This window comes from Podarcis liolepis (genome assembly GCF_965112155.1).
Source record: "Podarcis liolepis genome assembly, chromosome: Z".
Classification (NCBI taxonomy): Eukaryota; Metazoa; Chordata; class Lepidosauria; order Squamata; family Lacertidae; genus Podarcis; species Podarcis liolepis.
Window position 1 is genome coordinate 28,259,251 of NC_139570.1, and position 24,240 is coordinate 28,283,490.

The 24,240-nt window shown below is 41.6% G+C and overlaps 1 protein-coding gene and 1 long non-coding RNA gene across 4 annotated transcripts in view; one reads left to right on the plus strand and one right to left on the minus strand.

The window, feature by feature from the left end:
* LOC310698200 (ligand of Numb protein X 2-like) overlaps positions 1-17,181 on the minus strand; it is a 43,436-nt gene extending 26,255 nt beyond the window's left edge. Inside the window, exon 1 of one of the 2 annotated variants that reach the window (XM_083485128.1) lies at positions 16,567-17,181. The gene's annotated coding sequence lies outside the window, so the exon portion shown is untranslated. Of the gene's footprint in view, positions 1-165; positions 211-16,566 lie in introns of those variants that run through there. The other variant, XM_083485130.1, reaches the window with a different exon arrangement.
* LOC310698390 overlaps positions 16,628-24,240 on the plus strand; it is a 35,742-nt gene continuing 28,129 nt past the window's right edge. For both annotated transcript variants that reach the window (XR_014521490.1, XR_014521491.1), the window contains exon 1: positions 16,628-16,737. This is a non-coding gene — a long non-coding RNA (uncharacterized lncRNA). The remainder of the gene's footprint in view (positions 16,738-24,240) is intronic.

The following is a 24,240-nucleotide window of genomic DNA, read 5'->3' on the forward strand; positions in this document are numbered from 1 at the left end:
GAACACCTTGTGACCCATCAAGCCAATCACAATTTACTACTACTTCGAGCAACCCATCTAGATTGGCCAAGGTCTGCATTCAATGGGGTAAAAATTATGCTGGCTCATCATAATGTACAGAAAAAAGGGGGAAGTTGTAAGTTGTATGTAAGTTGCCCAACATACAATTTCAGCTTCTGTTTAAATTCTTCATTGTTGTCAGCCACCTTGAAGTCCTGACAGTAAAAAAATAGAGTAAAATAAACTTTCTTTCAAATACTGATGTTTTACTCCATTACTGCCCAAGTTTTACACAAAATTCTTGGAGATCAAATCAAAGTAGCTCTTAACCACTGAGGCTCAGATTTCTAACATCCAAGAAAGTGTTTAATGTACCTCATTACTTCTCTTAAGTCCATAAAAGGAAGCTGCTCAGACTGTTAAAAACTCAGACCTGACCTTAGCGATGAAAGACAATCCACACCTGTCTGCACGATGGTAAAGTGAAAAGCCCTCCTAAGCATGGCAAGCTGGAACTAGTCTGTTGAGTCCTCAGTGACTGAATCAGAAAGCAGATGTTCCATGTGGTGTTATTCAATAAGAGTTTCTGAATTGGTTCTTTACTACCATATGTGTAAAACTGGGCATTATTTTAGGCTTGTAAATGAACCCACAAAAGTTATTGCCCCACAAAAAATGCTTCTTAGGCTAAAAAGAGTTCTGATTCTCCTTTAGCAGCTACCTGCAATTTCTATGACGAATGAGGAAGGGCTTTGCCTCCTCTGGCAGCCCAACTGGTTTCTGTAGTAATGGGTAATGATACAAGTTAAACATTGTCTCCAGGTATTATAGGTTGGAGCCAAGACTCCACCCATTAGTGTTCTTGTGATTACTTTCATTTTCCTATGCAGTTGCATAAAGCTGATAATCAATAAAAAGCAACTTGTTCTGGGTCTACAAAAGTGAGTAGGCCTATGCTGGCCAGTGTGCATGAAATTCCATGGCAAGCTTTTTAAGCTGCTTCAACAACCCTCTGGAGAAACCTCTTAAAAGAGATTCCCGAAGCCCCATCTACTTAATGTTTCACACATTGTGTTTTTTGATGTTTAGGAGAGTTAAACTGTTCTGTTACTGGCGGTGTTAATGTATTTTAAATGATGGAAGTTCTGCAATGTATTTATAATTTTTGATTTTTATCTCTAATATTTTATAGCATTTTTTGTACTTTGCTTGTAATATTTGTGAACTGCTTAGGTGTTTCTTTGAAAAAATGTGAAGAACAATATAAATTATATATGCTACAGTTATCAGGCTAGAACTTAAGTATTTGCAGTACTTTATTATTCTAAGCCAGGGTTTTCCAAATTTGGGTTGTTTTTGTTGTTTTGGACTAAAATTCCCATCATATTTGACCACTGGCCCTGCTAGCTAGGGATGATGGAAGTTGTAGTCCCAACAACTGGTTTGGAAGACCCTGCTCTAAAGTTTAAAGAAACTCAGCTTTTAAAAGTTCCCTGATTACTGATAGAGGAAATGAGGCTTTATTCAGCTCACTGGTTTTCAAGCTACGTACGTTCCAAGAGAGCTTGGCATTCTATGCAAGCTTGAGCGTTTGGTAACAAGATTGGTAACAAGGGGGAAATTCCTCTAAAAACTTGTCCACTACTTGTTCTTCCCAAGCAATGTGCAGCAGCTAGAGTGTGTTGGATGCATCCTAGGATACACTGATAAGACCCAACAGGACTGGCCAGTGTTCCATGTGAGCTACCTACACCCTCGGATTTGTTTCAGTATCATGAATTCCACAGCAGACACTTGAGGATTCCCAGTCAATATGGAATGGATTCCTGACGGAAGAACCTTTGAAAACCTGCCCATGCTGTGCTATAACCAAAAGCAAAGAGAAATTTTTAAGTAGCATTAACAGTGGCTATACGAAGGCTGCTACAGAAGCCAACCTGACCAGTTAAAGGCTTGAAGGATTCCTCAGCAAGGTCCTGTCCATTGGGGCTACTCCTATATGGATTTTCGATAGAGGGCTTACCTGGTGGTGGTTGCAGAGGCTGTCTGGCAGGCAGAAGTGCCATGATAAGTGCTAGGCAGTTGGGAGCCATCACTTTCCACAATGACCTTGATGTAGTAGAGTTCCACAGCATTGCAATACATTTAAACAGTGAGCCCTGACCAACAACAGTCAGAGCTTAAGGGTGGTGGTGGGAATTAAAGGATGTCCCTAAGCATGCATCAGTGGTGGAGAATGCCGTGTGCAGACTCCAGGCATTTTTACCTTCTCAGTCCTCAGCCATATTGTTACTTTCAAGCAGCAGGGTTCTCTCCCCACTCCAGGGGCCAGTTTACATTATCATTACCACTGTTCTAATAACCCCTGATGCCTGAAATAAAAGAACAATTGCATGCTGCTGGTTTCTAGCTATAAAAAGCCAAATGAGGCACCCATTATGCTTTATAGTCTTGCTAATTTAAAATTATTCCCTACAATAGCAGCAAGTTGTCTGCTCTTGCCTCTAATCATGTCAAATTACAGTGCTTTCACCATTTGCTGAATCACACATATTCTCTTTGTATTTACACATCTATGGCATTATAGAATACTAATAACTTAGTTATGCCAAATATAAAGACAACGATGAGTCTTTCAGTTCATTTTGCATTTTATTTAATCTTCAAATCTAGGAAGAAATCCAAGGAATGAAATGCTGACTAAAGCAGTGTTTTTCAACTTTTGCTGGCTCAACTGTAAAACACCTAGCTATTAAGATCCTACAGGCAAAATCATATTCTGTTCTTCCTATCAAACAAAATAATATACCTCAAGGAAAAGTAGAATAGAATCCTGGCCTCAGGGAGTAAAAACAAACAAACCAACCAGAAATTTCAAGGTGGGAGGTGTTAGTACTAGGCTGCTACAAAGCAGAATAAGCTTGTTTAGTAGGAACATGTATAATGGTCAGCTCATTTTTTATACTTGAAATAAATGCTTAGGGAACCATGGAACTAACAATGTAACTTAGGTGGATTTGTAGCTGGTTGACCGACCAAACCCAAGATGGCTCACTAACAATTTCTCACCTCCCCAGAAAAAAAGCAAGTGCAGTGTCATAGGGTTCTGAATGACTTAGATGAAGGAACGGAGGGGATACCCAACAAATCTGAAGATGGCACAAAACTGGCACAAAACTCTGAATCCTGCAGAAGACAGGATTCAATATGATTTTATAACAGATTGGAGAAGTGCACAAAAACTAACAAGATGAATTTCAATAGACTCATTTTTAGACCCTGGAATTTATTCCTTTTTATGCTGTTGCTAATAAAGGAATCGGGTAAGAAAAACTCTGAACATATATTAGACTACCGTATTTTTCGCCCCATAAGACGCACCTTTTCCTCTCCAAAAATGAAGAGGAAATCGGGGTGCGTCTTATGGAGCGAATGCCTGCAAGCCTCGCGCGCCCAGCAGGAGGTCCCACCGGGTGCGCGAGGCTTGGGGCGGCAGCCTGTCGCCCGAAGCACGGGGAGCCCTCGGGAGGGCTCCCCCTGCTTCGGGCGAGTGTCTGCAAGCCTCGCGCACCCGGCAGGAGGTCCCACCGGGTGCGCGAGGCTTGGGGCGGCAGCGGACTGCTTGCGCGCACCTAGAAGCTTGGGGCGGCAGCGGACTGCTTGCGCGCACCCCAAGCTTCTAGGTGCGCGCAAGCAGTCCGCTGCCGCCCCAAGCCTCGCGCACCCGGTGGGCCCTCCTGCCGGGTGCGCGAGGCTTGGGGCGGCAGCGGATTGCTAGCTTCTAGGTGCGCGCAAGCAGTCCGCTGCCGCCCCAAGCCTCGCGCACCCGGTGGGACCTCCTGCCGGGTGCGCGAGGCTTGGGGCGGCAGCGGACTGCTTGCGCCGCACCTAGAAGCTTGGGGCGCGCTGAGCTCAGCACGCCCCAAGCTTCTAGGTGCGCGCAAGCAGTCCGCTGCCGCCCCAAGCCTCACGCACCCGGTGGGACCTCCTGCCGGGTGCGCGAGGCTTGGGGCGGCAGTGGACTGCTTGCACGCACCTAGAAGCTTGGGGCGCGCTGAGCTCAGCACGCCCCAAGCTCCTGGTATAGCGCAGCGATCCGCTAGCCCTGGGAGAGCCCCACGGCTCTCCCAGGGCTAGCGGACTGCTTGCCGGCACGCAGAAGCTTGGGGCGCGCTGACCTCAGCTTGCCCCAAGCTTCTGGATTAGCGCAGGGGTCCGCTAGCCCTGGGAGAGGCGCCCGGCTCTCCCACGCTAGCGGAGACCTTGCCGGCACGCAGAAGCTTGGGGCGCGCTGAGCTCCGCACGCCCCAAGCTCCTGGTGTAGCGCAGCGCACCTGGGGGGGAAATAAAAAATTTTTCCTTTATTTCCCCCCAAAAAATCTAGGTGCGTCTTATGGGCCGGTGCGTCTTATGGGGCGAAAAATACGGTAGTTAACATGCACTTTTGAAATTAACTAAAACACTCATTCAATAAAAGAATTTTAGTTAATCCTGCTAAAATTTCACCAAATGCTAAAAGTGGAATCCTCAAACTTTCAAGATTTGCACATAGTTAATTCCTCAATTAAGTCAACTGTATAATAGAATAGTACATTGCATAAGCTGCATGATGGACCTCATCCTAGAAGACAGGATATGCAACATTCCAGTTCCTTGCCTAGCAAATAAACAAGTGTAGCAGTCCTTGTGTGCTTTTGTGAGTAGATCAAAAGATAAGACCAGTGTTAAGGGTTAACTAGTTGATAAGAACATGAGAAGGTCATATGTCTTGAGCCTTTTCACAGTCCAGGTGGCAAAAATATTGACGAACAGATTAGACATGGCAACAGAATTTATGTGCAACAAACCCAGTGTCCTATAGGAACTAGAAAAACCAGTGGAAGTATGCGTATAATGTAATCAGCATCATCCCAAAAGAGTAAACCACTGCACTATTCTGCCATCACTTTTTCCTATCCATGATCACGCAATCTTGCAAAACCAGCCTATAGATATTGCTAACTACCAGTAATAAAAAATGTATTCCAGCCAACCTGCCAACTTCTATCTTTGACAGTCAGACAAAAGGCCAAGACTGTCACTATCACTATTTACGTCAGCTTGGTTATTTGTTGTCAAAATTTTGGAACCCTAGGGTTGGAAAGATGGAGAACTTAAGTCTGTGGCTCATGCCTCATCATCAAAACTAGGACTTGAGAGACTTGGTTTGGAGGATTATCTGAATTCTGATAAAGTGTTAAGCAAAATATTTACTAAAACAGTTTCATTGCTATTTGGTTTAAGCTTTTCAATGCATACCCATATGAATATACAGTGGTACCTCAGGTTACAGGTTATGCTTTAGGTTACAGACTTCGCTAACCCAGAAATAGTACCTCGGGTTAAGAACTTTACTTCAGGATGAGAACAGAAATCGTGCTCTGGCAGCAGTGCGGCGGCAGCAGGAGGCCCCATTAGCTAAAGTGGTGCTTCAGGTTAAGAACAGTTTTAGGTTAAGAACGGAGCTCCAGAACGAATTAAGTACTTAACCCGAGGTACCACTGTATATATATACTTGCCAACCTAGGATAACATTTCTTGTATCTGATGAGGTTGACTCTAGTCTGTGAAAGCTTACACCATAATACATTTGTTCAGTCTTGTAAAGAAGTATGTGAGTATGATCCTTCTGCCATCAACTTTCCTACATTTCCACCTGCATGAAATTCTTGGTTGCTCATGACTAGCACTATCTTGTTAAGTACAACACCAAATTTGTTAATCTTCCTAGATAGAATAAAAACTGACAAATAGCCATGTCCAGATGGTACCCACCTTAGTTTTCTCAAAGAACTCAAATGTGAGATTGCTGACCTTCTAAACAAAAATATGTAACTTGCCCCTCAAATCAGCCTCCATACTTCAGGACTGGAAAGTTGTCAGTGTAATATCAATATTTAAAAAGTAACTTGTTCATAAACTATCTAAAATGAGGTGCAAGTAGTGAGGCAGCCAGGTCGGCTGATGGTGTTCAGAGTCATTAAAACAAAAGAATCATAGAATCATAGAATTGCAGAGTTGGAAGGGACCACAAGGATTATCTAGTCTAGCCTCCTGCAATGCAGGAATCTTTTGCCCAAAACTGTGAAGAGCTCTAAAGGGACTTCTCCAAACTGAAAATGTTCAGAAAAGGGCAACCAAAATGATCGAGGGAATGCAGCAACTATGGTTCATATGTGTGCAGCTGACTCTTCCCAACCTCTAGTCTCCCCCCAGCCAAACACTTTTTGAGGCTGAGGCCCTTAGGTCAAGAACAAAGGAGATTTTATATGGAGTGTTAATGTGGAGGAAAGATGCTATTTTCTTGATCACTGTCATTTAAAACAGACAAACTCTCCAAGAGTCTTTTAATACCCATGAAATTTGGAGGAAGCATAAGGTATTTGCCCCATTTCACAGCCTTAAAACACTAAGTGGTGTCAAAACCCTTTGATACAACATCCCTGCTACCTTGCTCCTGGGTAGCAAAACCTTGCCTGCCAGCAATCAAATTTGTTTCTCAGCCACAATACTTGTGCGACCAGTTCTGAGAGTTTAGCTCCCAGAAATTCTATTTCCCATCCCCAACACAATCATATTTCTCTGCTCTTTCTTTTGGTGGGTTAAGAGATGAATCAATACCAGAGTAATAACTATTCAGTTCTCTCCTGAAATGTGGGTGCTCACCAGGAACACAGTGGGGTGGGGCAAGAAAAGACTAACAACTTCCAGTAGGAATTTGTCACCCAGCCTGCCTCAACAGAAGCAGTACTCTAGTTCTTACAGTCTTCTTTTGGAAACAAAATAGGACATAGACTTTAGCTATCTCAGAATGGCTACATTGTGAAAGGACATAAACATGTGGTCCTATGAAGGTACAAGAAGGGGCATTTCCTGTCAACTGCTCTCATGCTGGATTGTTTTCACTATTAAGTTGTGTTACAAACTGATAAATCAAGCTCTCCCAAGGTGTTGGGGTCTTTAAACAAAGGCATTGCCATCTCTTCTGCTATTTTCAAAGGGTTTTCTTTCCAGAACTCTTCAAAGCAGTTTCCTGGTCTAACTATATTCATGAAGCACTGTTTCAGGTGTTACAGCAACATATGAAGCAGTCTTCACTATAGCCTCCTGCTATTTTCCTGTGGATGCCAGTCTTCCATATGCATGCCTTCACAAAGCCCACAATTAACACCACCACCAATTCTTTAAATATACTAGGAGTAGAAAACCAGCTAAGGAGGTGGTTGAACTTTTGGTATAGAAGGGACTTAAAATGTTAAAAGAGTAAAAGGAGATTGGCAAGAAGCTGAAATCTTTTGTTTTTCTCTTCACTGTGGAAGATGTAGGGCAGATCCTTGTGCATGAGCTAACTTATCTGGAAGTCCTAGACCTAGAGAGTCTTGGAAGCCAGGGCAAAGCATAATGACAGAATATCCCTTAGGCCAGCACTTGCCTAACTCTACCCAACTGACCCAACTGACATGTGAAAGTGCAGATCTTCTAACAAAATTATGCAAAGTATCCATAAGATCAGCCTCCATACCCAAGAACGAGAAAGTGGTCAGTGTAACATCAGCTCTTAAAAAGGCATTCAGAGAGGATCCAAGAAATTACAGGCCAGTTATATTAACATCTGTTCAAGGGAATACTAAATTTATCAAGTAAAAAGAAAAATAAGTCTTGCTCAACCTTTTTCTGGACAAAACACCAGGGTATAAAAATATACATGGTGTGGATTAAGAGAGGCTTTGCTGCCCACTGTCATAATACTAGAACCCAGGGTCATCCAAGGAAGCATAATGTTGGACGAGACAGGAAAGACAAAAGGAAACACTTGTATTTTTTCAGCTTCACATATTATCATTTTCTTGGCATTTATCTTCAAAGCCTCAAACTGCAAGTGTCCAGCATACCTCATGGCAGGAATAACCAACCAGCCATAACAGCCAATGGTCAGGAGTAATGGTCAACAACATCTGGAGGTCACCATGTTGGCTACCCGATTTATTAAAGGGGTAGTCAACTGGCAGCTTACCAACCAGTTGGCTCCTTCTGGCTCCCCTCTTGCCTAGCTTGAACCAAGCTGCTTCAGTCTCCACATTCTGAGGAAGCTGAGCAGCCTCTCACAGGGCACTCTGAACACTGGAAATTCACTTTAATGATAGTAATGTAAGTGTTCCTCTTGTCCCTTGTTGCCTCTCCATTTCTACAGAAGACTTTTCCTCGAAGTAAGAAAGATTCAACAAGATACTCTAATGCTGCTCTGCACAATCATGGTCAAATAGATGTCAGTACCGACAAATACTGTTCAGGTATGTGCAGCTTCAAATTGAGAAATGAGGTGGTTTTAACCACCCACATTTTGTTACCACACATATAGGAGGACACATCAACACAATCATGTAACCTTTAATGGTCTACTAACCAGGTAAACAATCTGCCCAGTCTCGATCTTCTACTTTTCCCAGCAAGGAGTTATTTGAGCCTAGAAATAAATTTTCTCCCTTCCCAGTTATTAATGCCTATAAATAAATTTCTGCCTAGCCACCTAAATTTATCTACCCTAAAGATCTAAACAGGAATTTTGTGAGTCAGGTTACACAGGAATGTAGTCATGGCATAAGTTTAGAAAGAGGTCAAAGGGAAGAACTAAAGCAGTTCAGCATGTGCTTATCTGACATATTGTGGGTGGAAGCATAGAAAAAGCCAATAGATAATAAGCAGAATAAATTTAGGAAGAATAGTAGCTATCCACAATGGAAGCTGCCTTATAAAGTCAGACCATTTGTCCTACGTTAAGTTTTGTCTACCCTGATTAGCGTTTCAGACAGGAAGCTTTATTCACCCATCTGGAGATGCCTGGGATTTTTTGCATCTGCTCTACAACCAAGCTATGGCCATCACCCTGAAGATGGCACACAATTGCTCATATACTGGTGATTTGCACATTTGTTACAAGAAAACCTTTGACTCTATGAGAATTTTTTCCAAGCAAACCTTGGAAGTCTATGAGGAGTTCCTCGGTGTGAAGTAATAATGCACAAGCTCTCTTGAGAGACAGCTTGCCCATCATTACTAATATTTGTGTCAAGCTGTGGACATGTTCTAGCATGCACACTTCATACAGTACAATGAGGATACCCAGGGAAACTTACCTGTGAATTTACTGTCTACCCTGAATCATGACCTAGTGTGCTCTGAAATGTTTAAGTGCTTCCTCGGAAGATGAGTCTATGGAAAGATGGTTCCCCGAAGGTCAAAATGTCTCCCATATTCTTTATGAGTTCACCCTTATTAAGAACTTTCTTTTTCATATGCTTCTTATAATTCCCATTCTTCCTATATAACATGCAAATTCTGATACTGTTGCCTAGGCTATTTAATATCTGCACTGGGGGTGAGGATCAATCCTGTGGCCTACAATTGCGATTAGACAACAATTTCCATGATCCCTACCTCTGACCATGTTGGTTGGGACTGATGGGAGTTGTAATCCAGTAATATTTGGAGGGCAATAGGTTCTCCTTCTTTGAACTATGTGAAACCACTGAACAAGCTCATCTAGATATCTGAGGTCAGATGTCATCAATATGTAGATGTACAACTCTATTTTGCTTTTTCTTAGATTGAAGCTGTGAAAGTGCTGAACTGGTCCCTGAGTTGGTAATGGACTGGATGAGGACCAATAAACTGAAGCTGGATTAAGATGGAGGAAGTTCTGGTGAGTGGTTCATCTGGCTTCAGAGGTGGATCCCTTTCTACATAGACTGCTCTCTCCCTAATGAATCAGAACCAGATGTTGAGCTGCCCTTATACCCAGCCTTAAATTTAGAGACCCAAGTAGTTTCTGTATCATAAAGAACATTTGACTAACTAATGATGATACTAAACATGCCCAGAAAGAGATAGTGCGACTAGCTTCACATGCTCTGGTAAAAGCTCACTTAAGAGTACTATATAATGCACTGTACAAGGGCTGCCTTTTAAGACAACATGGAAACCTCAGTTGGTACAAAACAAAGAAACTAGATTTGTGATTAGCATATGAAGCACATCTCAGCAGCAGTGAAATATTGGCACCAATTCCCAGTCCATTTCCAGGAGCAATTCAAATTGCTAGTTCTCATCTTACCAGGCTAGGACCCAGATATGTGAAGGACAATCTTCTCCTGCACAAACCTGCCTTCCTCAAGGACCATTCTCTGGGTCCCTACACCTCCAAAAGTAAGATGACAAATGGCCAATGAGAGGACCTTTTCTGAAGAGGTACCCAAGTTATGGAACACTTAATGTGGGAAGGCTTCCAGCACTGATTTATTTTTTGCAGACATGGTAAGAACTATTTATTTGCCCAAGTCTTTCAGATTTTTAGTCTTCTAGGCTTTTATGCTGTGTTTACTGTACTGTTAGGTTTTGTAATGTTAAAGATGTTGTTTATGGTGTTTTAAAAAATTCTGTAAAACACTCAGAATGTCTTCAGACTAAGGAGTGAGGTATACAGCTATGTTCAATGAAACTTCTTTCCAGTATGTATATATAGCATGTATGTATACAGTATGTATGTATACATACATACAGTAAGTATGTATAGGATGGAAGCCTGAGTGAATATATTAGAAAATGACCCAATTAAACTTCACAATCAGCAGCTAAATAATGTTTCTACTCTGCCTTCCAAACTAAACAACTTTTCCTTTTGAAAGATATTGTCCTCCATTGCCAAATGTGTTTTGAACTAACAAGCTGTTTTTATATATCATACTTCATTAAGTGTCGTCAAGACTCTTCATTCTTTTTGTTTATATTAGTGACTTCACAAAGAAAGCAACCAAACTTAAGGCTCAAGACTGAACAAATAATGTCTCCTGCAATTAACATACAAAATCCAAACTAAAATCAAAAGTTAAAACCTAGGATTTATCCAAGTAACTGCAGCTAAAAGAAGAGTTGCCAACAGAATGGTTACCTTCCAAGGATGTGGTAAAGTGTTAATAAATGGAGACCGTATGTCTACTACCTAATTTCTTTGAAAAGCCCACTTCAAAACACATATCATCCTATATGTTTATCAGAAAATTCCACTTTACTTAATTTTAAGAGAGATAATGCTAAGTAATTACCTTACCTTATGAAGCTTTAGCAAATTATAATGCCTACAGCCACATTTCTAGCATGTTCTTTCACTCCTGTCCAATCATGCTACACTAGATAGCGTCAGCAGCCTCAGACGTGTACTTCCAACAGCATTGGGAAACTGTCCATTTAAACAGATCACAGGCACACACTTTTTGTCACCTATCACATTTAGTCATTCATGAAGACTGCCTAGTAAGAAATATTCCTTATCTAACACAATTTGAAAATGTTAATCAGAATGTCTAGCCAAACAGTCATAATTGTACACTTCCCTCACCTATCATTCTTCAAGACAGCACAGTAAGAAATGTTCCTTATCTAATATAATTTGGAAATGTTAATCAGAGCGTCTAGCCAGACATTCATTAACGTAACAAAGCAGAAATAGATAGTGCATGCCAGGAACAGAACAATGAGAAGAAATAACACTGTGAATGACACTGTGAATTTTCTTCTTCCCCCTTACAGTTTCTCAAATTCCATGTTAATTGGGCAAGGTCTCAACACCCCACACAACTCCATACACAGCTATACTATCATGCACAATTCCATACACCATTCACACAATCACTATTATATATCTTCATTCCACTGTACTATGGACATTAGTTCCATAAGATGTGGTGATGATGGTACCAACTTAGATGGTGTCAAAAGAGAGTAAGACAGATTGATGGCTACTAGACATATTAGCAATATGTTACTTTCTGGAAGAGTACTTTTGCCTCCATGTCCGGCTGTTGACTTCTCATAAGAATCTGTTTGGCTGATGTGAGAAACAATAACTGGACTAGATAGGCCAGTGGTCTGATCCAGCAGGGTGGCTCTTATGTAAATGTGTAAGAACAAAATTATGGGCTGAAATGCTTAAAAAATAGTTATATAGTGGTACCTCGGGTTACAGACGCTTCAGGTTACAAACGCTTCAGGTTACAGACTCCGCTAATCCAGAAATAGTACCTCGGGTTAAGAACTTTGCTTCAGGATGAGAAAAGAAATGGCGGGGCAGCAGCGGGGCAGCAGTGGGAGGCCCCATTAGCTAAAGTGATACCTCAGGTTAAGAACAGTTAAAGGTTAAGAACGGACCTCCAGAATGAATTAAGTTCTTAAGCTGAGGTACCACTATATAGGTGAACTGTGTGAATTGCAACAGCCACAGCAGTTTCAAGAGAATTCCTAAGGCCCAGTCTAAGGTTTAAGCCGAGGTATTAAAAATTACTGGATTTATACAATTTCAGTAATCAGTAAACTTTCCTTACATTAGCCAAAGGCCATGACATCGTCTAAGCAGAAGAAAAGAAAAAATATCAGCAATCACCACAATTTCACAGTCCTAAACTTGGCTACGTCATAGGTGTAAGCAACTACATATTAGAGCTTTTAGGTAGTACCGGTAATAGTCCCAACAGTTTTCAGGTTCTATGTTGGATCACTCCATAGTTCCATATACTGAGATGGTCCTGACATTGTTCACCAAGCCAACCTTGACCAAACAGACAACATCTGACAAACAATGGGCTGAGAGCAGCTGTTAAACCAAACCTTAAATGAGGCTTTGGGCAAACTGTTGCTTGGCATGACGATCAACCAACAAACCAGACTTTGGTATCCCATACATCAGAATTCACTTTTTCTCTCTACAAACAATGGATTATTAGGCACTCCCTTATTTGTTCTAGGATACACAAAGAGCACCAAGAATTATACAGTTAGAAAAGCAAGCATGATTGCTCCCCTTAACATTATCTTTACAGAACTCTCACGCTAACATTTCAATAAAAATGCTATGGATAGTATATAAAGTGGTCTTTGTTACCATCAAGAAGACACCTCCCAAGTGACTAAAAAAATTATGTACAGTACTCTGCTCCTGCGATGCCCACAGGATAGCTCAGTCAGTACAGCACAAGTCTCTTAATCTCAGGGTCATGGGTTCAAGTCCCACATTTGGCAAAAAGATTCTTGTAATGGAGGGGACTGGACTAGATGACCCCTGTGGTTCCTTTCAACTCTACAATTCTGTTATTCTATATTTCTCTGTGGTTAATCCACATAATATGTAGGTAATGCTCTATTTAATTTTCTTCCTCAACCATCCTTTTCAGTGAAGAAACATAGTTATTATATTGCCTCAAAAGGCAAAGTCAGGGGTTTAACCAGCAATTTCCTCTGTAAGACTTGGGCTTTTGGAAGATGAGGTCTTTGAAAGCACAAAGCCATCTTTATCTGCAATATATGTAGAGCTCTACAATCCTTCTCTTTCATTTATCACTAGCTGGAAGCTGAAATGAGTGAATCATATTTATGTTTCTCATCTTTTGACTATGAGTTACAAAAGTAGACTTTGGACAGAAGATATCATATTCATCACAACTTCAAGCAGCTCACAGAAAAATAAACTGATGAACTGTTAATAAGAAAGGAAGCATTACATGACACTTAAGAGACTGGATGTATCTCATTAGTTCCACCCTAGTAAAACAGCATCAGAAAAACATTTCTTCTTCCTTGTCTTTACATTTTTCATGCATCTTTCACTTTGTTATTCATTGTCCAGAGACATAACCATGTTCGTCTGTTGCAGCAAAAACAACAAAATGAGTCTTGTGGCACTTTAATGACTAAGAGATTTATTATGGCATAAGCTGTCATGGTCCACAATACAATTCATCAGATGCATGAAGTTTTATCCTGAACTCTTGATCTGACTGTTTATAATTCCAACATGCCACCCCATGGGTATATATATACCTGAAACTCAGGATAACACCTCATACATCTGATTAAATGCCTGTATTATACAAAAGCAAATGCCATAATAAATGTGTATGTCATTAAGGTGCCAAAACACATTGTTCTTTTTGTTATTGTGTCACTATTTATTTTCTCACTTGCGTATTTCGAAAACAAAGGCCATTGAAATTGGCCCCATTTGAACATCACATCATGGTTAATGACTTACCATGCTCATTCCTAAGAGGGCACAGAGTAAGCAAATCATGATCCCTGATCAGATGCAATGCAGAGCCAGGGATGCTTGTTTGTTTCCCCCCAGCACTAGTAAGGAGAATACAGAGCAAACCATTAATTATGGTTTACCATGATGTGTGAATTGGATCACTGTGTTTATTGCACAAATGTGTAATTGCTCATTTAAAAATCAAGACAAACTGTGCAAGCCGCCAAATTCCCTTTCTGCCAGGCTAGAAGAGGGTTAGATTGAGTGGAGGCACAGTCGTGTTCTTCTGCACTTGTGGAATGACACCAACATCACTCTGCTGGCACAGAATAGTCTCTTCTGCCTGCTTGCAGTGGATAGCCCTGAAACATGGCATTTTGAGGTGCAGGGAGAGGCCACTTCAAAAAGCCCATTGGGTAGCAGCCAGGTTTTGGATTGTACCTGGAGTGAAGTAATGCTTACATAGCAATAGGTTTTGTACAGAGGCTCCAAAGAACTCCACAAAAGAGAGCCAATTCAATTATTACCTGTTTCACGAAACTGAAGGCAAACAAGATTACCTAATCAAAAAGGGCAAAGTCCAAACTAAGATTTACATAGAAAAGGGCAATTGTGAATCACAACATTATTTCAGAATACTATTTATTCTACATTTGCTTTGCAACTAGGTTCTTTTCTTTTTTTGGCACTACAAAAAAGGGAAAGTGGTAAATTAGGCAGGAGTAAATATACCGTGTAGAGTTAGTCAGAAGAGCACATGGGGTGGGCGTGTTGTGATACAGCATTTTCAGAAGCAACTGTTAGATTTTAATACATAACATCACAATTAATCAGGATTTAGACTGCAATATTATACGCATTTCTCTAAACAGGAAAAATCACTGAGTAGGCTTGCATATGACTCCTAAATAGGATGAAAGACTAAACACTTACTAGAAGGTAAACAAATCCCAGTGACCTTGATGTGATTTGCTTCTCCGGAAACACTCACTGCATAACTAAAAACTGCTATCTCCTCGTTCTATAGCAACAGCATACCAACTCAGAAGTTCAATGGGACTAACGCTTAGTTAAGCCTAATTAGCTCTAAATCTAATTTTTTTACATGTTTGTGAGTGCTTGTCTTAAAAAGCTGGATAGAAATATACCAAACACATTCATCAGTGTTTGTGATAGCCATGGGTTAGGCTGCACAAACTGTGAGACACCAAATATGACCATACCAGCCTGTATGTATTTATTTTAGCCTGACAAACCCATCCTCATCACCCAGTATTTAATAGGCAGGTAAGAAAAAAACAGAGAATAACTCGCCAGTGACTGGTGGGGTTGCTTGCAGTTTTGGGAGATCACAAGTTGTTACACCTATGGCCTCCTTGCTCTGTACAATCTAAACTATTGCTATTGCATCAAACGACGGAATAAACCCACTTCTTACGTCACAAGGCAAAAAGAGCACCTAAAACTTATTAAGAAGTCACTAATCCATAATAATTGCTCTTGCACTGCTGCTGGGTGGTTCAAAACATGGTTTGGTTCCTGTGTTGATCCCAACCATTCCATTAAGATTAATATTAATAATATAATGTATTTGTATTATAAAAACACCTGAAGCTCTACTGAGTTCCACCCTTCCCATTCATGTTTGTCCATGAACCGAGGACAGTTTCTAAACCCTGTTGAACAATTCTGACTACTTGCATTTTTATCTTGCCCTACCTCCATGGGGGATCAGGACCACATAAGTGATGGAACCTCTCTCCCCAGTTTATCTTCACAACCACCAGCCTGTGAGATGGGACAACTGCTCACTCTTAGCTGGTCCTAAAGACACTGAGGGTGACAAACACGTCACAGAGCTCTGAACTATAAATTCAGCTATACAATTATTAACATAAGTATCATGAAGGGAATTATTGGGGGGGGGGGAGACATCAGGGAAATAATAATCCCCCCAAGCATAAACCCCTATTCAAACTAATCCAAAATTTTAATCCGAGGAGTTTTGCAAATCGCCTGGTTGATTTTTCTCAAAACAGAAGTCAGCGAATAGTTAAAACAACAACACAGAACTCATCTTCACCACAACCCAAGTAACATTTTGAAGCTCTTCCTGAGCTTCAAAATGACATGAGTCATTTTTTATGCCTTGTTACTGCTGTTGTTACTATTATTATTGGTTCCACACCCCTCTTAGGGCACGGAAGTCATCCTGAGGTGGTCAAAGGAGACTCGGCGATCCTCTCTGAAAGAAGCCGCAACCCTTCCCATCCAACCCCCGAAACTTTTAAACTCTAATGTGCGGGGTGTTTGTGTGTGTGTGTGTGTGTGTGTGTGTTGTGGTGAGAATTAACGATGTTGGGTGCGTCTCCCCCTCCGCGCTTGACCCGGTCTCAATCCCAACGGCAGCTCGGGAGAAGGAGGAGGAGGGAGGAGGAGGGAGGCGGACTCACCTGGTGGAGGTAAGGCGCGGGGGAGAGGGCTCCTCAGACCCGCGGGAGGGCGGGAAAGGCGCCAAGGAAAAGCGCGGGCTCCTGGCTCTCCTCAGGGGACCCGCTGCCGCTGCCGCCGCCGCCGAACCCGGCCCAGGTCGGTAGGGCTGAGGCAACGTGGCTGCTTCTCTTGTGAGTTTCCGGGCGGAGGAAAGAAAGAAAGAAAGACGAAACCACTGAGAGGGCGGAGAGAGGGAGGAGAAAGAGGAGGCGGGTGCCGCTCAGGTGCCTCAGCTTGCCCGCCTCCACCCCTCGAAACAGCCGCTGCCGCCGCCTCTTTCCCCGCCTGCCTTTGCCTTTGCCGCCGCCCCTCAAAACAACGCCTCACACGCGCGCCCGGCTGGTTGTCCTCCAGGTGCCCCCCATAAGTTTCTTTTCTCTCTGTGTCACACACACAAAAGATGTATAAAATGAATGGCTGGCTCAGATGCCGCCGCCCTTGGCCAAACTGTAGCCCCAAATCGCAGGCTACAGCGCGGTGCAGACGCGGTTCGAGCGACCTGGGAGACCAGGGTTCAAGCCGCGGGGAATGACCCGCGGGTCGTCTTTGCCTGCTCTCAACCTAACCTACCTGGCAGAGCTGTTGTGAGGCCACCTTATGCTCCTTGCAGGTGAAGGGGGAGAGTTAGTTATTTCATATAATTTATACACCGCTTGTTTGTAACACACACACACACAAGCTGTTTATGAAAAGATAAAAAAATTAAATTGGGTGGGGGTGGGCAAAATCCGCAACGCTACTTTAAAACATACAAAAGTTAAAACACTAAAACCTCCTGATGGGTTCCTGCACTTACGCTTGTAGCCCAATCCTAAACACACATCCTAGGGAGTCAGACCCATTGAACACAATGCACTTTTGTTTTTCTTGTCTACACAGTTTCTCCATCAGTCCTAAAAAGTGGTGGGGTGTTACATAAACTGTGCCCATTTTATATTTGTTTTTTATCATTTATTAAGTTTGCATCGCACATTTATATGCAACTCTAGAAAGTATTGTTGCATGCCACCCCAGTCTTCAAGTGGTGTGAGATTCCATGGGTTCCAATCACTTCCTTAAAAATGTGGCACAGCGGAGACTGGTATCTTTGTGATATATGGTTTATTTACACATATATACAGTGGTACCTCGGGTTAAGAACTTAATTCATTCTGGAGGTCCGTTCTTAACCTGAAACTGTTCTTAACCTGAGGTACTACTTTAGCTAATGGGGCCTCCTGCTGCTGCCATGCCACCGCCACACAATTTCTGTTCTCATCCTGAAGCAAAGTTCTTAACCTGAGGTACTATTTCTGGGTTAGCGGAGTCTGTAACCTGAAGCGTCTGTAACCTGAGGAACCACTGTACAACAATGGAGGCAGTGTCGGATTAAAGCCTATTGAAGCCCCTAGGCTGTCCAAATATCCAGGCCCCTTTTGCAGATTATCTCCTAATACGTTTTTTATTTTACCAACCAATAATTCTAATAAACCCATTTTGATCCATTGTCGTGGGGTTCCTAAAAGGCCACCTGGCATTGGATGGAGGGGTTCACAGCATTAACACTCCAAGAGTGCTTTGCTTGCCCCATAGCCACAGTCTTGGATTTAAACATAAATCACACAACACTCTGGCTTTCCAACCTGTTGCTTTCTGCTCCTAGCTCCTAGCTCACATCTTCCAACTCTCTAGCCTTTGTCTTTCTAACTACCAGCCAGTTGAGGGAAGGGCTCAACCCATTTATTGTCTGGCACAGATTCACTTCTTTTGTTCACTTAATGGCCCATTAATTAGGCTTTCATCTCACCAGGAATTTGAATCCTTGTTTATATTTTAACACTTGGGTCTTGGCATACAGCCTACTTCTCTGCACCAAACTCATAAAAGTATTCTGTGAGGTGACCTAAACAGAGAAAAACAGCAGCTGGTCCACAGAGAACTGACCTTGAAGTCAAACTGTCCAGCCAGTGTTTTATGGTGTTCAGATTTGCAAGCTTATCTAGATTTCCATTTTTCCTCTGGCTGCCTTTTCATCAAGAGGCCTCTGAGCAAGAGGCCTCTGAGCAGTAATATTACAGTAAGACAAAAATATTAAAATATAAGCCAATATACATAAAAAGAATTAGCATAAATCCAAGGAGCAAACAAAATTCATAGTGCTGTTATAACAAGAACAGCAAACTAAGAGAAAATGAAACTCCCAGCCGAAGTGTGTGATGAAACAAAGCCCCTATTAGAAAGGATGAAAAGGAGTTTTAACCTTTTTTTAGCCCATTGGACTTTGAATTGCTCAAGAACATATAACAATAATGTTGAACTTACATTAGGTCATATATTTACCTTTGATTGACACATGGCTCTGTTCATTCTTGCTTAGCAATGCTCATTCTTGGCAGAGATAATATGAGAGAGCTTCAGAGTCATTGCTCGTGTCACGGAGAAAAACAATTTAAAATGAATGCACATTCTGACCAACTTAGAGGAGTAAACCACAGTCTTAAGAAATACAAAAACCAATTTCAACATCTTCTATGAGATGCTACCTGAGAGGAATTCTTAAAACTTTCTAGCCCTTTTCTTGCCAGTAATTTCATATTTTGTAGGGTTTTTTTAGGATCCTTGTGCTATTCTTGTTGGCAAACATATCTGTTCACTACCCCAGACACTGTACTGCAGAAAACATTTGGCATTTCATAGTTTCATTACCTCACCAGCCTCTAGCAATATATTGGATGCATACCCATTACCTAGCACTACTCTGTTCCCCTTTTAACCCATGTATAACATTTGTATGTCATCCTCCCCAACAACTGGCATTTCTCTCTGCCTATCATTTATTTGCACAATATCCCACACTATCTTCCCCTTGATGCACAAGGGCCCCAGTTAAGGATACCCAAATATTCCTTTTATGCCATTCAGTCCATGTCCCAGCTATTCCTCATTCTTGGTAGTTTATTTAAAAATAAAAGATACAAGATCAATCATATAATTAAAAATGATCTTCGTTACTTTAGACATATTGATCAATATCATTCATTCTTATAGCTATCATCTGGAATTCATCTTACCCTATGCAGTAACTGGTATTGTGATTTTCAGACTCACTTGCTAGATCATCACCTCATTGTGGTGAGTAGGCTTGCATGCTCCTATGACCCTTGTGAGTGAAGCTGCTGGGAGTCTTATATTCCCAGCAGGGTCACACAAGGCAGTAAGGTCAAAGGGGGAGGAGCTAGACAAAGAAGGATCCAAGAAGTCCTCAACGGCAGAACAGGCAGAAGAATCTACCAGTCTTCGTGATACTCATGCCATCGGAGATTGTGCATTGGTGTCTTCCAAAACCAAATCCCAAACCCAAAAAAGGCCCATGGTGATTGGCAAATGGTAACGGGGGCAGGACCGTGAAATCTGAAAGCTCCTAGTTATGAACCAGCACATGGGCGGTGGATACATATTCAGTCACTCTGACCCAAGGAATGAGGCAGTTGAGCAGCTCGGCAGCTGTGTCCTTGACTGAGCAGCCCTATTTAGGATCTACTCTGCTCATCCCAAAAAGGCGGAGGGGCTAGAAAAAGTTTCCTAAACATAGTCTACCCTCCTTTCCCCCTGAATGGATTACCACGCCCAGTGGGGTTACCACCCAGTGGTCGTAAGACAATTGAACTTTGGAAGATGGAATATACGGGCTTTGTTGGATAACACAGATAACAAACATCCCAAACACAGAACTGCCATCATTGCAAGAGAGTTGCAACATTTTAACATCAATATTGCAGTGCTTCAAGAAACTCGAAGAGCAGGAGAGGGACAACTGAAGGAAGAAAAAGGAGGCTACACATTCTTCTGGAATACATGAACAAGAACGTTGAATACATGGAGTAGGCTTTGCTACCAAAAATGATCTTGTGAAGCTCTTGTCAGAAGTCCATACTGGCATTAATGAGTGCAGTGTGGTGTAGTGGTTAAGAGCAGTGGACTCATAATCTGGTGAACCGGGTTTGATTCTCCGCTCCTCCACGTGCAGCTGCTGGGTGACCTTGGGCTAGTCACACTTCTCTGAAGTCTCTCGGCCTCACCTCACAGAGTGTTTGTTGTGGGGGAGGAAGGGAAAGCAGATTGTTAGCCTCTTTGAGACTCCTTAAGGGGGGTGAAAGGTGGGATATCAAGTCCAAACTCCTCCTCCTCCTCCTCCTCCTCCTCCTCCTCCTCCTCTTCCTCCTCTGCAGAGTCATAAATACATAATACTGAGTTTATTGGAGCTTACTCCCTGGTGACTGGCTATGCATGATGGCAGTCATGCTTTTTTCTAATAAATGGAGTATTATGCCACATAGAACTGGTCTTTATTGTGTGCGCATGTTTGTGTGTAAATATTAGATCAATACATCTGCATTTTTAACTCTCCCAAGGGAAATTGCTATTGGAGCTGCCATGATGAACTGCTGCACTTCAAAATTTACCATAAAACATCACTGCAACTGAAATCCTTCAAATAGGTTCTCTAGAATTTTCTCCTCGTCCTCCTCCTCCTCCTTCTTCTTCCTCAATTTGCTCACCATTTCCCCACATAAATATATCCAAGATGTCCTACAGCATAATAGAAAAATGGATAAAAATAACATCAATACAAGTACAGTCACTTCATTTCAAAACATATAACAATCCAATTAATTTTTTAAATTCATTTTGACATAATATTTTAAATTCCTCAAAACCTCACAGACAACTTTCAAAATTCTACTCAGCTGAAAACCTCAGCAGAAGCCCTTACCCTCTGCTTTTCTTCAGTACCTGCCCATTTCTCAGCATTAGATCCTGTGTCTCTGCATCTCTTTACATGTAGGTGGGTAGGTTTGTATTTCATTTTTCTTCCTGTTCTGTGGTGTCATATGTCTCTATATGTCTGAAACAAATGGACACACCCTACTGAATAAGATGAGACACCTGCACTGTTTATGAAACAGTTTTCTCTGAGCTAAAACCACAGGATACAGAGCCAAATAAAAAAATCCCCCCAGGTTCACTAAGATACTTATGTTGGTAGAGTACAATAATGGTTTCTAAATTAAGCTTTATTCATGAGATACTGTTTGTTTTTGAAATTAGAAATATACCTACAGATAAAACTGTACCTGTACAACCTGACAGTTGTGTTTTTTGTTTTGTTTTAAAGAATACCTAAAGAATATTTCCCTTCTTATCAGGATAAGAGCTAAGAGGTTCTTTTCCACTAGAACTGTGTTACTTGTTCTCCTTAAGAATGCATGGATAGTTTTGGAGAAGCTTCAGCTCATTGCACCACAGAGCAATTCCCTAATTATTCAGCCACAGCAGCAGATAATATGCAGACGCAACATGGGGCATTTTCTTTTGCCTCCATCCTCAAGACATAGCAACATACATCAAGAGCTACAGGAGGAGTCCTAACTGGGTGGAATAGTTTTGAATCCAGGGTATGTCCCCACACCAGGATATGGGTGGGCTCCATACCCAGGCACATCTGAGCCACTAAGGAGGGGTACTGCAGGAGAAGTAGGCCAATGCTGGGCCAACCAACACTTTTGCATGCTGTTGGTTAGTTAAGTCCTCCAATAATGCAATTTGCCCAACCTTATTATGCCAGTTATCCTTGGTGGCTCCAGTGTCATCCTTCAAGTATCAAGCGATAACCAACTGAGCTGGCACAAATAAGCATCCAATAAGAGGTTTAAACAGCAGTCCCACATTTGTTTCCTGGAAAAGGCCAAAAGTATGCCAAATCAAAGGATTTTACAGTTTTTTGCCCTGTTATTTCTTCTATTTATTTCATTAAAAATCCCCAAATTTGGAAACCTTACAACAGAGCCACCACATAGATTAGCACAAGCCAACTTCTCTGTATCCTTTCCAACACAGGGGAGTAGCAGAAGGATTGACATATTTGCTGCAAAAGAACAACAATTTTTTTTAGCGTTGTCTGTTTGATGGATACAGGTGTTGACTTAAAAATAAAGGTTCCAAAAATAGAAGACCAATGGGTATTTTCAAGATTAATAGACCAATCAGATTCCCACACTTCCTTCAGTTTGTCCACTGTGCCAAAGTCTTTATTGATCAGTTGTTACCCTACTAAGGATAGTGGCTCAAAGACCCGGCATTTGCTTACACTCTCCTTTAAATTATATACCGTAATTTAAAGATTTGGGCAAATCCCTAGCTAAGGCAAGTGAAATTTAGATGAAATATCTAAATCTGTAAAGACCTCCCTGTTCAAAGTTTATATTAAATTGCCTATCACATGAGGCAGAGTCCAGGTAATAGCGTAGCATGATTTAGAAGGTTATGTTAGGTAAAAGCCTTTATTTTCTGTGTTTCCAAAGTTGTAGAGTCCCTGCCAAAGTGCAGTCTGTTTCTTTTCAGAGAAGTGACATAACACCATTTTAACAAAATGAATGCTGTCTGTATAATCCAACCTAAGATTCCCTTTTCCACCTACACCTACTGATTTATTTGCCTTCTTGCCATGAAATAAATTGGATGTTGAATCTGCTTTGACTCATAATAAATCTTAAATAGAGGAATGTCCCAGCCTTCTTCAGAGGCAGGTCCGTATCTATGAACGTTAGAGGTTCTTGATCTCTACTTTTAAAAGTTAAGAATTCAACTATACTCTGCCAGCAGCTTAGTATCAAGGACAGAATCACTGTTGTTAAAAACAAAAATATACAGGCAGGACAGCTCGGGAAGATTACTTTCCTTATAGCTGCCAGACAGCTGGAATTTTTTTAATTTAGTCTGTTCCATGGGCGTAGGAGGGGCAGCTGACCCCCTCAAACAAGTTAATTAAAAAAACAACAACCTTAAGCTGACCGACTGAGTCACAGATAGCTCAGTTCTGCCCCCGAAGCAAAAGTCCTTCTCTCCCCAAAAACCCTGGCTGTACCCATGGTCTGTTCCACTGGAAGTATTTTCTGTCATTTGACACAATAATTTGCTCTAAAAGATTTATGCAGATGTTTATATACCCAAAAGTATTAATTATAGAGAGAAGAATACCTAATATCTGGAATAAGGAAATTTGGGTACCTGGGTATATATTCAAAGACATCATCTGACATCCTATGTCTTTCCAAAATTCACTCAAAAGCCTGCTCTCATTACAAGTTTCCAACTCAGATATGAGGTAGGGGAACAACTGTCTCGAGGCCTTGCAGGATGAGCAGAATGTCATCAGCATAAAAGTTTAACAGCTGTTCTGTGCCATTAGCATTAATGCCTGTGATAGTAAGGTTGGACCAAAGAGTGTTAGCCAAAAATTCAAAGACTAATATGAAAAGTTGGGGGACAGTGGGCAGCCCTGTTTGGTACCTCCCTCCCTCTCTCTCTATCTCTCTCTCCACACACACACACACACACACACACACACAAATCTAGATCATTAGCTCATATCTATGCAGTGGTAGGTTGAATAAATAGCATGTGGCAGTAAATTTGAGGCCAAACCTATAACAAGAAAGAGAGCTTAATGAAAAATTACAATTAACAGGGTCAAAAACTTTTTATACATCCAGGGCCACTAGAATTAGGGGTGTTTTGTGTATTTTATGGAACTTCATGAAACTAAAGACCTTTCAGATCAGCTATATATCTTTGAGGGACCTGGTTATGATTCA